Here is an 18,913-nt window from a genome sequence, read left to right on the forward strand (position 1 = left end):
GCAAGGCACTTCTTTGAGCAGGACATGACTAGATAACCTCTAAAGTGGACATAGCACATGGAATCTGAGCTAGATCCTCAACAATAGAGTAATTCTGGGCTGCCCTAACATTAGGGTTGATAGTCGCGCATTTAGCAGAACCTTTTGGTTTCCGTGGTATAGTCTTGACAAAAGGTCGCTCAATATGAAGTGGGTTGGTAGTTTCGGGAATTGATTTACCCTTAAAAGTTTCAGCTTCACCGTAATCACGTGACCGAGTGGCCACATTAGTGTGAGAACCCATCATGAAAACATTTGATGATTTATCCCCTTCCTGGCTGCCCCCTACAGAGGTACCAGGATTTGAACTCGCGCCAGCAAACATTTGATGCCCTTGGGGAAAATGGTTGGTTAACACAGCTTGAGAAATAGAAGTCCCTTGTTGCCCTAACAAGTGCTGAGCATCTTGAATCTTTGGGCAGAGATGAGTTAAATGGTCTCCACTGCATAACTTGCATGGAAACTTGACTTTCTTTTTAGACTCATGTCCACCACCACCAACATTACTGCCAAGATTATTTGCGTCAGTCTTCTCATCTTGACTCTTTTCTTACCTCGTCCTTTCTTCTTCCCATTGGAATTTTGATTTCCTTTGGGGTTGGTAGATTGGACGACATTAACTGAAGAGGGTTTGGAAGACGAAGTGTTAGACGATGTGACTCGGTTGTTAGAAGCAGTTTGTAAAGACAACTGTTGCAGTTGAATCAACAGGTTCACCGCATTTGTGTCTATCGATCCAACAATACCGTCCACATGGGGACCTGGCTTCGACTTGGCTATATCAACCTTAGTCCCAGAAGCATTAGGCAAGATTTTTTGTAGAATCCCAGATTGAGAATAAATCAACTCTAATTGTTGGGCCCTAAAAATAGCTTGCTCCTCAGAATAGACCCCGGACAGGGAGACATCCTTAGAGATTTCTGGTTGTAAATATTTCAAAAACCATTGGAGACGGTATTTAGGGGGAATTTTGCCTTTAATGAGCCTCTTTCTCCGTCTCCATTCCTGAAAGTTGTCAGAAATGTGAATTGTCGTGTCCTTACAGAAATTGGCCAGAAGTTTAGTTCCGGCATCATAACGGACGGGCAACTCGAAATGATTTAAGAAAATATTAGCTAAGTTGGAAAAAGATGTAAAGCTGCCCCCAGGCAACTCTATATACCACTTGGCCGCATTACCAGTCAAGGTGAATTGAAACAGTCTCAACCTAATCGAGTCATCAATAAGGGAGTTTGATGAGCACCACAAATGGAATGTGGTCACGTGGTCGCCCGGTTCTTCACCGCCCTTTCCCTTGAACTTTGGAATGTCCTAAGGGAGTTTGGTTGGGACCGGAGGCCAGGACAGATTGTATTTTATTGGATCATTTGTTAATTTCATGAGATCTGGTAAGTTCAATGTTGCCAGAAAAGGAAGCTTAGGAGGATCTTGGGAATACAACCCAGAATGGGCGGAGTTATCAAAGCCCTGAAAATATTGGCCTGGATTTTGGAAGGCACCAGGCTACCCAAAGTAACCCGCAGAACCGGCTGAACGAAAAGGTAGACCTTGTGATCCAGCATAACTCGGAGTTTGACCAACTCCGCTGAAAAACCTCCATAACTGGCAAAGCTCCCTCCTAAAGGATTATAAGGGGTCGATAACCCCTGATAAGGATTCCAAGCAGAAGCTAAGGGAGGAATACTTTGAAATGCGCTAACTGTGGAGTACGACCTATTCCCTTGTTGGCCTAAAAATGGATTCCCAGTTCCTATGCCACTAACTGCAGGGTTAGTCCAACCTTGAAAGGGATTACTGCTTTGTCCTGTGGCAGAAAAAGGCATAGATCCTATTGTCAGGTTGGAATGTGGTATATGACCACTTCCAAAAGGAAAACCCTGAAATGAAGTTGATCCACCCATCATGGATGTGGTGACACTAAATGGAACTGAAGGAATACCCTGTGACTGGGTGCCAAAAGGGAAGAATCCAGTACTAAAAGCATTGGCTTGGGAATTTCCACTCGTAGAAGGAATGGAGGTAGACCCAGCTAGAGATGTGTTAGCAAAAGACCAAAATAAAGATGCAGAGGGGATCGAATAGTTCCTCCCCCTTGTACTGATGTTGGAGTCTGCATAGTTGTAACACTTGTGGTGGAAGCCATGCTTCCAGTAGTAGCCATCGATCGTAAGTGCATAATATGACCTGGACTTAACGTTCTATGCATCGAATATCCAACGTATTGTAATACTTCTGGATGACTAGAAGGTAGGGGAGAATTCGGAGCCGCTAACGACTCTGAGAGTTCTTTTACCTCTATTTTATCTTCCATCTGAAAGAGAACTCGAGAAAGAACTGGAGTGTTCCTCTCTTGTTCTGTGGAAGTACCAGGCCTATTCTGAACACTAATGTCCCTGCAAGGAAGATCAATCCCTGATGCGTCAGCTGCCCTGGGTTGAAACCCACCGGCAATATTACCTCTGCGCCTTCTAGGAGAAGGCTCTAAACTTGGTGGTGAAAGACCACGAAGTCTTCGAGACTATCTAGGAGATTGGTCAACCACTTTGAATTTTTTTATTAAGATCTATCTAAAGACTCAAAAAATTGAAGGCTAGGCCAACTAAGAGCAAAGAGCACACACTAAAAAGTCCCTAAAGATGTCAGCCAGTCAAACAACTTTCGAGTATTTCCGCTCCGAGTGATGAGGACCGGACACCAAAATACAAGAAAGTGAACTAAGGGGCCTTCCGAAGGTACTCTGGGATAATGACGGCCCAGTCCTACCAGCGAAGGTAACAGAGGAAGTTACGTTGACCTCCTAACAACAGCTTGCACCGGTGCAAGCCCCCAAGCTTCGCAAGGGTGCCCTCCAGTAGTACCGTTGAGAGTGATGCAACGTCAACCTTAGGTGCCACGGGATTCCCCTCTGCAGCCACCTATGTAGATCCCTAGGAGTAGCAACTAAGGTTACCGACTCATATCAGAATCCAGGCGGAATAGTCGTGAGGTTGGATCCGACAAGTAGGATAGGGGGTATCTCTCTTCCTTATCTTCACGAACCCTTGTGCTTAACTCTCAGATCCGGAGCTTTCCTAGTCTTCCTAATGCTATTGGATTTTCACTCACTATTCAGACTCCTATGTTTGACAGTTTAAATGGCCTTGGAGAGTTTTCTCTCCACTCACCTAATCCAAGGCCCTAAAATCCTAAAACTTGTTTGTGTATCTAACTTGATAATAAAAAAGTCTTAGTGTATTTTAATTAGCGCTTGATTTTAGAATAGGATGTTCTTTAAGTCAAGGGATTTGCGGAAATGAAACTTGTGGTATTTTGACGCAAAAGAAATTAATAAAAACCAAACTACATGCAGATGCACTTGTTTTCGTTTTTCAATGAAAGAAATTTCTACTGGGTTCAGAGGAACTTCAAAGAAAACAACAAATTTTTCTTTTCTTTTCTTTAACTCAAACTTGACACTCACAAAAATTAACAAATCTATGAATGCCTAAAAAGATGTGCAAATTTATCCTAATGCAACCAGTACATGCTGATGCAAAACTCAAAACTACTCCTAAATGAAGAAATGAAAGTTACTTGTTTATCAATTTCTAATTTGCCACTTAAAATGTTTAGATGGAATATGAGTTGTTAATGCTCATTTTTGTCTCTACACTAAAAACAATTTTCAAGACAAACAAAACAATGCACTTTCATTCACTAAAAGAAACTAAATCAAAAACAAAGTTCAAGAAAGCAAAACCAAGTTTTTCAAGAAGTTTTCTTCAAAAGCAAAAAAGAAACAAAAACATCTTTTCAAAAGTGCTCTCAACAAAACTGAAACTTTATGATTGAAGAATAGGCAACAAACACTTTTGCAAGTTGACGACACAAAAGGGATGAAAATTCAAAAAGAAAAAAAATGTGTTTAAAGATGCTCTTAACAATCAAAAGCAGTAATGAAAGCTTTGGCAACAAAGACCAAAAGATCAAAAAGACAATTTTCAAGAAAGTGTCAATCATAAACTTTCATGAAACAAGAAAAGTATATGGTCACAAAAAAGTAGTTTTGTCAAGCAAACAAAAAGGCCACCAAAACAAAATTTGACACAAAGATTGAGATCAATCTTCCTGCCCTAATGAATCAGAGCAGCCAAGATTCCCAGTAAGAAATCTTACATGTTTAAAACAAAAAAGATGACGCTTGCAAAAACAAAAACAAGACCAACACTTCTTGCAATCGGAGAGAATTTGAAATCAGATACTTGCTGTAAAAATAAAGACTGACACCAAAAAGTAACTATTCAGGATTGGATCAGACCAGCAGACAGACCTTCAGAAACAAAATGATTTGAAAATTATTGAAAATTTTAAGATATACACGACTGTACTGATGTAAAACTATGTGTATACACGGCTGCGCCTAAGGAAACATGCGTATACACGGATTCACTTAAGGAAACATGCATATATACACCTCTGTAAACAAGAAAAACAACGTATATAATAGACTTCAAGAAAAACAAAAAAAAACAGAACGAAGAAACTGATCAAACTTTCAATGCAGGTTCCTACAGGAACAGACTACTTAGTGACAGCAAGAAAATAGACAGCTGAGCCCTGATTGGCTTGAAAAAAACCAAACTAGGAACAACAATAGTGTTTTTCCCAGTGGAGTCGCCAATTCGGTTAAGGGAAATGTTCCCCTAGGGTCTTGGGTTGGTACCCTAGCAGATCGGGGGTTATTTACACAAAGAAACACACATTCCACACAGCCATGATGCTAATATAAACAAACTATAGGAAGAAGGGGTGCACCTTAGGTCCTTCGTTTGAGAAGATCCAATTAGGGTTCAGGCCCTCTTTGAGTTCCTTTGAGTCCTTCAACCTGCAAAACCACGAATTCCAGAAAGTACAACAGTATATGGACCAAGCATCATAAATAAATCATCTTCATTACATATTGAAAGGTAGTTAGTTATATAATTAAAAGCAACCATTCACATGTGAATCATAACATTGATATCATAAACATGAAGAAATTTTATATCAGGAACAAGACAAGTGTTTCTTTTATTATAAATAACTAAAGTACAGAAAGGAATAATTGCACCTGATTCATCCTTTCGCAAGCTCCAAGCGAAACCGTCCTCCGGACTCGTCTAGTCTCAAGCCTTTAACAAACTCCTTCCATGACTTACTCCATGATATCTCAAATGGTAGATAGAAATCAACACACAAGGAAACAAGGGTTTCCTGCAAATGGGGGAAGTGCAGGAAGCACTATGGACTTCAAACCTGGTATAGGGATTATCTTAGCAGCGTGATCTTTCTCTCTATTCTCTCCTCCTTTAGGCCTTCCCATGGAAGCCTTTTATACTTCTCCCAAGGTAGTTGTTTAGTTGGGAATTCGTTGGGAACAGTTGGGCCACGGGCACTAACAGGTAATCAGAAGGTAAAACCCGCGATCTCTGCCCAAAATTAAGGAGTTTAATTTTTTTTAAGTGTTTTAATACATATACGTGGGTTGGGTATACACAGACCCGCATATACACTTATTTAGCTCAAGACAATGTCGCGTATAGGGAATAAAACACTGTTTTTTAAATTTTGGACCAGGTCTGGAAGGATGGGTTGCCCTAGGCCATGAGTGTAGCATCACAAACATCAAAAGTGATATTTGGAGCTATAACACTTAGGCTTTACTATAGCATTTCCATACCCTCTTTTCTTCGCAAGAGGAAGCAAGACGTGGGCTAACATAGCCTCTAAAGCTGTTGAGAGTGGCTATTTAAATAATTTAGGCTCTATGAAGAACTTTTGTTCGAGCCACATCCCCTTGTTGACATATGATCCAAAACTCCTGTCAACAAATGACACTAGAAGGAGGGCCAATCAAAATTTAGATGGGTAAGGTTAGTCATAAAAAGAAAACAATTCACTCCCCTATCATCACAGAATTCATTCAAACCCTCCTACTATTGAAGCTACCTCTAGTTCATAGTTGGATCCTATTCCATCAAAACCTTTTCAAAACAAACAAGTTACCAACGAACATACAACTTCTACACATTGTCAATTTTGATATGAAATTTTTGAATGCCTCCAAAGGTCTTAGGAAGTACTATATAGAACTCAAGTTAGATTGGAGAGAGAAAGATCCATAGAAATATTTTTTTCTCAATGTCCTGTTACACCCATTAACTTTCATTTGGAAGATCCTATCATGTTGGATCCCCATGCAGGAAATTATTAGACTACCATTACCTTTAAAGACACATTACATGATATTATAAGTATGAGAGTTGACCTCAAACAATCACTATATGAAACACCTTCCGGTGAATCTACACATCCTACTCTCTTAGGAGTATATGGTTCACCTCCTTCCCCACTTAGCTCACCTTCATACTCTTCTTTGGAAGATTCCTTTGGTGAGGAAAGTTCCTCATTAAACAACTGACATAATTCTTAGGGTTCACCTCTTATGACTAATAACTATGGAAACCATAAATATAACTAGGGGAACAATCTTGCCACTCCATGGCTAGACCATGATGTTGTAACTGTACTAGGTGTGCAACATCCTCTTCCCAAATCCTCACAAATTCCTTCATATGTTTGACCTTGACTCTAAAAAATCAACGGATGAACACATAAATGCTTTCATGTTAGCCATTAGGCAAAATAATATGCACCATGAATATATATTTTGTAGGTTATTTCTATATACTTTTGAGGGAAAAGCTACACCCTGGTATTTTTCTCAACCGCTCAAAGTATCACGTCTTGGGGCCAGTTTGAAACTGCCTTCTTGCAAAATTTTGGGGACAACAAAACTCTAGAGGTATTAGTCATGAAGTTATCTAACATCAATATGGAAAGTAAGGAAAGAATAAATGATTTCAATGTAAGGTTTCTAGCATTAAAAAACAAAATTCCTAATGATTCGATTCTTGCTAAACACCTTGTAATTGTTTATTGTGTTAAATAATTTCCTACTAAAATTGCTATGTGAGTTAAAAGACCCCGAAATATCACCGTTTAGGCAACGTTTGATGAAGCATTATCTATAGAAAAGGAAATACTTAGACTTAATCCTAATCCTGATAACTTGAAAGATTAAGCTTCATCCTCCCATAAGAAACTTGAAACAATGTCTAAACCACTTGTAAAGAATAAAAATCAATCACCCCTTGATCTTTAAATCATCGAAAAGGTCATAAATAAGATTTCTAATGAAATCATTGACCTTAAAAAGAATTTAGTAGAAGGACCATCCAATAAGGTGACCTTTAGACCATCTTTTAGGAAGCAAGTCCAAAACAATTCCACTTCCCCTAATGAAGGTCTTAGTGCTAAGGGTTTAGAGAACATTTTGCAAGAATTGATTTCTGGAACATAATCAAATTTTGACTATAATGGCTTAGAGGAAGATGAATATAAAAATGAGACAGAATATTAAAATCAAACACATCCTACTATTGGACATTTTTCGGACTTAACACATAATCTGTTTGAAGATGATTATGAGTCTGTTTTTGCAAATCAACAAGCATATAATACATGTAGCAAAACCTTAGATGATAACCATGATCTCTCTTCTTTAGATAAGAGTAAAATTTCTAAAACAAAACTAGGAAACAAAAACAAAATATCATCCTTAGGTATATACTATGATATGATTGAAGACCTTAAGAAATTAAAGGCCAACATTTCCCTTTTGGAGTTACTTAAAATTCCAATAATTCAGCAGAAAATTCAGTGACATATTGCTAAAGATTATAATTAAATAAGTCTACTCCTATTGGGAATATGTCAAGTTTTTATAAACCTTGATTTGATAGTGTTTATAGTTTGAAGCACCCTTATAAGAGTTATCCTCCACAAAAGAAGAAACCATCTCCATTCTTTCTCAATTTTGAAATTTTTAACCAAAATGTCCATAATTACATGATTGACTCCAAAGCTTCCTCCAATGCCATGTACCTTTTAGTGTGAAAGAAACTTAATGCTCATATTAAACCATCTAAAGTGAAGATTGTGCAGCTTGGCAGAACTAATATCAAGGTGGTATGAGAATTAAACGATGTTTTTATTAGATTATCTTCTAATTACAGAGTTCATCAAATAATTGATATAGTGATTGTAGACATACCAGGGAGTTATGGCTTGTTCTCAAGCCAATATTGGATACAACACTTGAAAGGATACTTAGAAACATATTTGATTCATCTATGGTTACCATGGAAAGGTGAACCTAATAAGATTAAGGTTAATAGAGAATGTTATATGAAACATGTTGTTACTGATATTAATGGTTTCAATGAACCAATCATGCTTAATGATTCTTTCACTGTTGACTCATTTTTTGGGAATTTTGCTGCTAAAACTTCTTCATTCACAAATTTAAAGTAGTAACCAGAACTTATGTTAGTCAATAATTTGGTAACAACTGATAATAATTCACTTGATGTCAATACAATCAAAAGTAAATCAAAAAATGAACTTTTGTCATTATATTTTGATGGATCTAAGTCAAAAGAGGGTGTTGTTGCTAGTTGTTTTCTTCTTGACCAGAAAGGTAATAATTTTTTTTTTTTTTTTCTTGTAGATTGGAATTTGAATGTACTAATAATATTACAAAATACAAGGCTCTCATCCAAGGACTTAAAAATCTTATTTAATTTGGAATTGAATGTTTTAGGGTCTAAGGCAACTAAAAAAATATTGTTAAGAAGGTACATAATTCTATACATTGTGTTTCAACTCACTTAATGAGTTATCAAACTGAGGTATGAGATCTGATTTGTAAATTTTCAGCTTTTAATATTACTTCTATTTCTATATCTCTCAACCAAGAAGTTGATTAATTAGCTAATATAACATCTATATTAATTCCTACTAAATTTTTTAAGCCATAATAATTTTTTGTTGAACTGATTTTTAAATTGTCCATCCAAAAAACATTACTAATTGGTGTGCTTTTAATGATTATCAACAAATAATTAATATCCTCCACTTAGAATATAGATTTTAGGGTGTTTTGACTGATGAAATTTCTCATGAGGATGTAATATTCACAATTTCTCGTCAGTGAGCAAACAACGATTAGTGGATGAACTATTTGATCTAGTAAATTCTACCCCTAAACTTGTTGTAAGGTTAGAAAAATTCTATGACTTATATGATAAATTTATAAGATTTTTTAACTGTAAAACTAATAGCTCTTCTATGGAATATGAAGTCATTAATTTGGGGACTGAAACAAATCCGCCAAACATAAACTTGGGAACAAGTTGTACTCCTAAAGACAAATTAGATCTCATTTGTTTTTTCAAGGAAAAAAAAATATGTATTCTCTTGGACATACAAAGATCTGAAAACCTTGACCCTAATACAGATGTTTTTTTAACTCAAATGGAAGGCAGATCTGGGTCTGGGGAATGAGGCTCAGTTTTACAGAGATCTCTATGTGGCAAGGTAGGAAACTGATTTAGCACTTCAAAATGAATGAAATGGAGAGATTTGGACAGGTGAGGAGATGACGAGGGCAACAAAACATCAGGGATCCTCTTCAAACAGCTGAAAACATCAATAACTAAACAAACCCTGGGTAGAGCACTGCAATTTCAATGGATTCTACCGTTATCCTTGTTTGTTTTAGTTAAGAAGAAAGCAAGAGAGGTAATGGCATACATAAAACACATATAAACTTGCAATTTACTGAAGGAAACACAATACCAAAGCAAGATGCCACATGAATCCCATAAAGTGTTGCAAACCTTGGTCTATTCCTTAGCCAAAACTGCTGATATGAATATACAATGAAGCTCCAAGCTTCTCAAAAGTCCAACCATGCTAATGACTGGAAAAACATAAGATATAGGCAAACAACAACTCATCCTAGCCTCTAGGGGTCGAGCTCATAATTTTATGAGCTGTTCCAACAAATTATAAACTAAGAACTATAAAGTAGGTAGTGGAACAACATGCCTCTAAAAACTAGGGAACTGATTCATTCAGTTGCAAACTACCTTTTCATGGATGAATCTACCTCTATGAGTGAAAATTAAACATAATTACATCAAGATCCATCAAATTACATTAAATTACATCATGATTTTGACATTAAGAAGGATAAAAGTCAAACTGTTAAGAAACTAGGCGAAAAACAGAGTATTCTTGGTCAAACTCGGCAAAATTTCCCCAATGCGCCGCGCTGATTTCCCTATGCATAGCGCCTATTTTCAGCCACTTTTGGAGGCCTTCCTGGTGTCGAAATATACTCCAAGTGTGCTTGTTGGAAAGGTATACCTGTCTAATTTCTAGAACAAGTGGAATTTTTGAATTTGGCCTCCATTTGCCCCTCCAAAACTGAGTTCTCCCAACACTGCTTCCTGTGTGTCAAAATAGGGGCAGTAAGGTCATTTTTTGGGTGTTTTTGACCTTTTTGGGGGCTCAAAACCTATCAAAATTTCTTGGCCATTGGTAGGAATGCATATTTTTCCAAGAAAAATCCAAAGATGCTGAGTTTTTGTCATTTGGAGGCCTCCATCAAAAGCGAGCGCCAGGTGGCGCGACGCATTGGGCAGAAAATTCTGTGTTTTAGCCCAAAAATTTCAAAAATGCAAAAAGTGTCCCAAATTTTTTGAAATTTGGGCTGAGTGTTCTCCATCAAGTGCTGTGTTGGGCCAAGGAAGCCTCAGCCAATATCTAAAGTCTATCTTGCTCCTTTCACCTCCTCGATGCCCTTTTCAATTTTGCCTTCAAGCTTCTGATTCTTGCCTTGTAACTTTTATTTCTCACCATGTAATGATAGGCGATATGCCTCAACATCGTTTTCTCCCCGCTGGCCTTCTCTAACAACTTTTCCAAGTGGATATTAGCTCTCTCAAGCCAAGATTCTTGATAATCATTGATTTCTTTCTCAAGTGATGTGAGCTTCACCTTCCTCCTTTTGGCAACTTGTCGGTTTTCTCGTATGTTTTGAAGCTCCATAATCATTTGCTGATCCTCTAGTTGCTTGTTTCTTTGCTCTAGGTACTTTATTATCCACTTAGCTCTTTCTAAGTTGAGGGACAAAGCATTGATGTCCGCCTGTTGCTCTTGGATGACCTCCTTGAGCTTTGAGCTTTGTGGGCCCAAATCTGTGTCATCATCCTGAATGAGAATGAAATCGGTCTCCTGCTCACCTGAGGACCCCTCATCCTGGTAAAGTAAATCAACAATCTGATATGATAGGCATATAGGCGAGAAAACCGGCCGTCACAGCTGAAATACTTCATTATGAGTTTCATCAAGGGAGCATATGAGTCTTTCAGGTACTGAAAAGGAAAAAATCTGCTGAGCTATCTCAAATAACCTGGCTTGATGTATTGCTCATAATGTTCCCTGTCAATTTGCTGCCTTTTATTCCACTGCTCTCCGACATTTGGAATTCCGGTTGCTAGAGAAAGAGACTCTGGTGTTAAGGTGAATGTCACACCAGCTAGAGTGGTTTGGCCATTATGTAGATGAAGCACAAATAACCGGGCTAACTCATGATGATACTGGACTCTAGCAACCATCTCATAGAATTGATAACAGGATTGGTGTTGGAAGCATGTGATAGCAAGAGGGCAGGCCTGTAGCTCAGCAAGTGAAGTAGGCTCCTCTCGTATATGTTTTCCACCCTTGTGAGGTCTCCTTGGTGCATGCATTTCTGTAGGAGAGTCACTGTGTGTCTCTTCATCTCGGTCATATGAAGGATCAGATTCCATGCTTGCTAATGTGTGAGTTTTCTTGATGAGTATGAAGAGATTTATGGTGATTTTAGTTTTCTGCCACCAAGGGTAAGAATGTATGAGGGACTGTGAAGGGAGAGGGTATGAGGGGTTTTGGGAATATTATGACAAGTTTTTTAGGAAATAGGGGGTTTAGGGAATAGTGTGTAAGCTTAGGGACAACAATTAGGGTTTAAGGATTTTGGAATTAGGAATTGGGAAAATGAAATTTGGGGATAGGGGTGAAGGATTTTTTAGGAATATGGGAGTTAGGGAGTGAGTGGATGAATTGGAAATTAAATGGAGGAGTCAAAGAGCAAGGGAGTGATGGAGTGAACTTGGCAGCAAAATCACAAATGAAAACCCTAGGCAATTGTTTTTGAGAAATTGCAAAGAGGTAGGGTTTAAGTTTTTTCACACTAAACCACCATAAATTTTAAGAAGAACTCTTTCACTACCAAGGAAAAGGGCTTGTCTTACTTTCACACTAGAAGATTTGAGCAATTTTGGCAATTCGAGGGATTTTATGATGAAATTGGGCTTGGCAGCTCTATGCGCCATGCCACAAACCCAAAGCGTCGTGCCACTCACCCAACATGCCGCGCCTCCAAAACTGAAACTCTTTGCTACGATTTTGCTTCCTTTCTCCAACGCGACCTTCTCTTTGCTCAACCTTTCTTCTTTCAGTGCCAATGAGCTTTTTGAATTGTAAAGATGATTTATATACAAGAGCTTTTGATTTTTCCTTCATAAAACCCACTTTTATAATGTTTGCATTGTAACTTACTTTTTCAACTCTGTTTTTTGGGCAGTTTACTTTATTTGTGCCTTTGATGAACTGAATGACTTGATTTTTTGTTTGTCTTGTAGGGTATGGAGCAGCTGAAGCTTGGCAAGGTGACAAGGGTTGCCACTGAAGTGATTTACATATAAGAGAACTGAAATTACATCAATTTATACAACAAAAACCTAAAATACTCTCTTTTTCCTCAAAACAAGGTTTTGAGGAAAAATACACTGTTGAGCATGAGATTGTGAACTTTATTGGTACTGGAACTTTATTCAACCTCCTCATGCACCTGCTGACCATTAGTGAACATTTTGAAGACTTTTTGATGAAAGCTTAGACCTAATGAAACTGAAACCCTAGAACTGACTCTTGCAAATTTAAAGACAAATGGTGACTGCAGATAATCTTGATGAATGGAAATGGGCTAGCAGGTAAAGGACATGAGGGAAAATGTACAACAAGCCACTACCGTCAGATGATCCATGCTCCTAATGGAATGCATGACTGAGCGAGACACCTAATATGCAATGTAACAAGAGAATTTGATCTCTGACGGAGGGATGAAGATACCGACACTAACATGTCCCTTACTCACATTCGTTCTTTTTTTCAAAACATTTGACATACTACCAACCTTGTTAAGTAATCAAAATTACAATGCCCTCCAACACTTCTCCCTCATCTTTTTTATCATAGAAATAAAATATTAAAGACACTTTCATCATCATCATCACCACCATCACCATCACCATCACCATCACCACCACCACCATCACCATTGTGAGAATCCATCCTAGGGTCCTCTAAATACAAACTAAATTTATTTAATTTAAACTCAATAAGAACGGAAATAAATTATTTATAACTCAACATTTATTTGATGACAATATACAATTAAAATTTATTTACAACATATTAAACAAGTATATTTCATTGCAACCATTTACATAAGTAATCAATAAACATAAGAATACATATTCCAATAGCTTGGTTAAGATGCTCCTGACATTGCTGGGATGCTCCTCTCGGCTACTCAACTAAATTTACCTCCCAGCCAACTAGGAATGATTTCCTAGCCCAAGGACCCTCCACAGGTTCCCTAGCCCTCCGAGCCCAAGTCCAACCAGGTGTAGTGTGTCCAAGTTAAACAAACACTCTCTAGATCCAAGTTTGTATTCTTTCATTTATCTCTCCATTCACTCGCTTCTCTTTCTCCACATCCCTCCCCCAAAGCAAAATCCTCCAAACCAAAACCAAGACCAAGGATCCCCCCCCTCTCCTCTCATCATCCTTCCCCTTTTATGTCTCTTTCACCATTTTTTATTTTAGATTTCTTTTACTTGTTAAAATACTAGAAGTGCTTTTATTCAATGACTTTGTAGTTAATAAATTTAGATCAATGAATTTACTAGGCAATAAATTGTAAGTAGCCGAGGTTAGTAAATTTAACATGGTTTTAGAACTTGCACTCAGGGAGGCCAATTTCAAGGTTTTGCACATATTAGCCAACAGTGAATTGGTGGTCATTCTTCAAAGGGAAAGAGGGAGGACATACCAATCAAGGGTTTGGGAGAAATTATTTTTTTGTGAGTGTTTTAAAGGGCCAAAACATATATTCACAGTGATTTACAACATAGGAGGTCCATATGTGTTAGAATGTATGTGAATAATTGAGCAAATGTTGTTTCACCAATAATGTACAAAATATTTTTTTTATCATTATCAGGTGCAAAAATTGGTGAATGTATGAAAAATTAACAAAAGTGCACATAACCATTGTTGTTGTATGGTACACCTCATTTTTATTGTCTAACACATCCATGGATTGTATGACAATTATGATAATAGACTCCACTTTATGATGTGCAAGCACATATGGTGATATTTGTCATAATTATACCCAAGAGATTCTAAAGTCACCAACATCAAGGTCACTCGTTTTTTTTACTCGAGGGTTGTGCATAATCACTAATACAACACCAAAAAGTACTAGATATTCTTAGGGAGAGATTTCAATCATATATATATTTAAAGTAACTGGTAAACATGTATGGCATGTATTTGGGATAGTTGAAGTAAGTATTTGGAGAAGAGCATTTTTAATTTGAGTTTTCATGATAGATAAATCAAAGGAAACCCAATATTTAAGGAAATCTTTCCTCTTGACAACTTCTTTTACATCCAATGAACTATAAAGGTTGTTCATTTGGGATGTCCCTTGCTTCTATCTACTATAACTTGGGAATAACCAAGACATATATTGGGACATTATGTTCCTATATTAGTTCATTGTTATGATAGGCCTTCCTAATTGAAATAACATGGTAATGACCTCTAATATAACCCACAAGATGCAATAACTAAGTGGGAGTTGACTTAATCTTTGCATGTAAGGGTAAACATCAATATACGCATTAAAGCGCATGGTGAGGACCTCTTGATTTAGTTTCATTTGCATACCTAGATCACGTGTGCCAAAATTTGGGCACAAAATTACACCTACCATAACTCTAGAGTGACTATATAAATCACCAGTAAGGCACCAATCATATCCCTCAAATAATCATGAACAAAATGCATTGATATGATTCTTAATCTTGAAGAAGTCCTCCTAGCACATCACATATTTACTCTTTTGAAGCAATGGGAATTAGATCATGAAAGTGCTTTATTGGATGATCCCTATATATGCCAATCAAACATTCTAATGTTGATGTTGATGTTTACTTATATGCATGGGACATGGAATTATGGCTTGTGTCTATAATGATTTTGGAGCACTTCTCTTATCTCAATTTCTTTTAAGCATGGAAGAAAATTCTAAAAAATCCAAAATAATTCCTTAACTTGATAAGGTCTGACAAGGCCATATTCAATCTTATTAGACGTTAATCACTAAGATGATCATCGTAATCATATGAATATATATGGTTCTTTGTATTTTAGGATTCATTATGACCAATGGGAGAATATTTTAAACAAATGAATATTACCTCACTCCATTTCAACATTCCATGTAGTCTTGAATAGTTATGAATATTTGTGGCTAACTTATTTATTAAGTCCTAAAGATGTAAATCAAACAAAGAATTTTAAATCAACAACAACATAGGTTGAACATCATTTGATGAGTTCACATTGAGCACACATGCTATTGTTTGATTTGTATCAACAATAAGCATTGTATCTATAAATTAGGGTGAGTTTCCAACAACACTGGATTTATTTCATTTAAAGTAGAAGCAACCTTGACAAGTTGAGGCACTTGTATACGCGTTGGAAATGATAGGAATAGTCAAGTGGAGAGATGAGAATGCACACCTCCTCGATGAGGTGGGATGCTTAGACAATCTAGTAACTTGAAAGTTGATTGTATTGGATCATTAGAAGAAACAATGACAATTTCATATCACTTGTCCAAAGACATCAAGGGATGATAAATTGAAAATAAAAAAGCCTTAGTTGGTGCAAGAGAAGGCGTGGATAGGGAAATATAGGATAATGAATCTAATAATTTTTTCCACTAATCATGAGGTATAATGACTAAATCATCTTTAGTAGAGTGAATTGGTGATATGGAGGAGTGAAATATAAAACCAAAATGGCCTAGAAATCTATTGACTGGACTATAAGGAATATCTCTCTTCTTCCACCAATATGGTAGTTAACAATGATGTGTATACAACCAGACTACATAACCATTTGTGGCAGTTGAAGCGGGGTGATATATGGGAGGGAGACAGAGCTGGTTTGTATACAATATCAAGAGAGATGTATGAAGGCCATGGGAGACATGGATAAACATGGTGGAGTTCAAGTGGGCTAAGGTGGCCTATAAGTAGCAAGTTTAGGGTATATGGAAACTGGGGTGAACAATAGGAAAATGATGGTAGATAGGTAGAGGAGTGGGGGGTTGTAGGGAGGAATGATTATAAGTAGATGGTTTAGAGTTTGTGGAAGGTGTGGTGAACAACAGGAAAAACATAACACATAGCTAGAGGAGAAGGTGATGTAGGGAGGAAGTTGACGGAATGTAGTTGTGAAAAACAAGGTGTTAAAATAGTTAAACTAATACGTAAATATGAACCAAATATGCAAGAAGGGTTGAAAAAAGATGTGTAGCATTGTAGGACATTGTAAATGTAGTTATGTATGAGACAAATCTCTAGGAGATCTACAAAATAAATTTGTAAGTATGGCTGAACTTCTAGATCTATATTATGGAGAGTTAAGAGTGCACTAGATCATGTGATACATGAATTAGGATTTATTGATGTAAATTCAATCTGGCGAGGGATATGTATGTTAAGAGTGAAACGTTATATGTTAGTAATTGATACAAGTAATAGATGCAAAGAGACAAAAAAATAGATTTGAATATTTGTCCCAATAAACGCACATCTTTTATGTTTAGAACATTTGTATAGTTATAAGAGTAAAATAGAAAATGGGGGTAGATAATAGTTGATTGAATCAACAAATATGCTAGTTATATTGATAAATAATAAGATAGCTTGTTAATAACCTACTAATAAGTAGAAACCAGGCATATATCCCCCACGTGGATCAATCCTAATGAGATTTAGGAGCCATATCAATATGCTTTTCAAAGTCATTTGTTTTAGGTTCTTCTAGCCATTAGAAAAAAAGGTCATTGTGAAAAGAAGAGTGATTACATTCTTTGCCTTTGAAAATAAGGGATAAAAATAGAATAATAGCCTAATAACTTGGTCGATATCACCTAAATGGCTCAATCCTAGCAAAATTTAGGATCCATATCAACATGCTTTTCAAAGTCCTATTTTCTTCTCTTTTATCCATTCATAAAATAGGTCATTATGAAAACAAGAGTGATTGTATGATTTTGTTTTTCCAAAATATTCACTCTTTTGTATTTCCGAAATGTCAAAAGTGCCTCTTTTTGGAGGTAATTACTTATTATGTTAAAAAGAATATTTAAACTCCATTTGTAATTGTGTTCTTGTATTGGGAATTTCTTATCCATTTTACTATCAAGCTATGATTTATGAAGTCATGGTGTTGTTTTTCAAGACATTTTTTAATATGTAACAATGCTAAGGCACTCTCCAAAGGAAAATAACCTCCCTAATTTAGGTTTCAAGGTGGCTATTCTTGCAGTAATTTTAACCCTCAAATATATTCAATGTTGACTACCTACTATAATTTTAGCTTGCTTCTATAAGCTTCAACATTTCAAGGATAATGATTGATGATTAATGGAAAAAATATAATAAAGTAATATTACAAAATTTAGGTACAATGATTGATGATTGATGGACAAAATATAATAAATGAGTATTACAACCAAGGATGTAAGAAATCACATTTAAGTCTTCGAACTAGGAATTTATCCATTAGCAATCATTATACCATGGTGCAGAAACATAAAGATGATTGAGTAAGAGATACATAATAAGTTTAAGGATAACATATGCACAAAAAACCACAAATATTATAAATGTTGATGAGAGTGAGGGTCCTTAACATTTACTGGTAAGACATCAAACATACCGTGCATTAGGAGTTGAGTCCAACAATTTAACTTAGTTCATAAGAACTATAGGCTAACTTCGATCATTTAAGACATGTAAAATATTTCATCTCACAATACAGATAGAAAATAAAGAATAGATATGAGAAGTAATTCCATCACAATAGATATCATAAGATTTTTATATTCATGATTAGAACTCTTTAGACATCCTTAAAAACATCTATAACCATATATTGCAAAGTACGAAAGGATAGTAAATATCTTGAACTGCATTTACTTTTTCAAAAAAATTGCAAAAGTTTACGACCCTAATAAGGAAATTGTAACATAAATTTCTTCTCAATTTTTGTGAATACAAGTCTAGCCAACTAGATGCAAAAATGAACTAGGAGAAGAAAACAGGTGCAAAACAGAAAGATATACAAGAACATAGAAAAATAAATTCTACAATAACCATGGTGAGTTCTTTGGTAGACTCGTGGATTTTCTAGAATATATAATTGGCTATTGGACTTTGGTAAAGCTTAATGTCTAGGCTACAAAATTTCTCCATCTCCTCCTAGTCTTCAACATTTCCCTTTATCTTGCCTTGAATATTGGTTTCCAACCTCCTTTAATGTAATTACTTTCCAAGAATGGAATGACCATACAATCACCTTCACTGACATGGGCATTGATAATTGGTAATATCATTAAAGTTTTTTATTTAAGTTCCTTTACTGGTCTAGGCTAAGAATTCCTGGGAATTCACTGACCTAGGAATTGGTGATTGTTCATAGCATTTGTTATTCAAATCACCACAGTCACCATATCATTCAAGATGTTCAA

This window comes from Pinus tabuliformis, chromosome 8 (assembly GCF_031772625.1).
Source record: "Pinus tabuliformis cultivar Carrire ecotype Pingquan chromosome 8, CPIR1, whole genome shotgun sequence".
NCBI classification, from domain to species: domain Eukaryota; kingdom Viridiplantae; phylum Streptophyta; class Pinopsida; order Pinales; family Pinaceae; genus Pinus; species Pinus tabuliformis.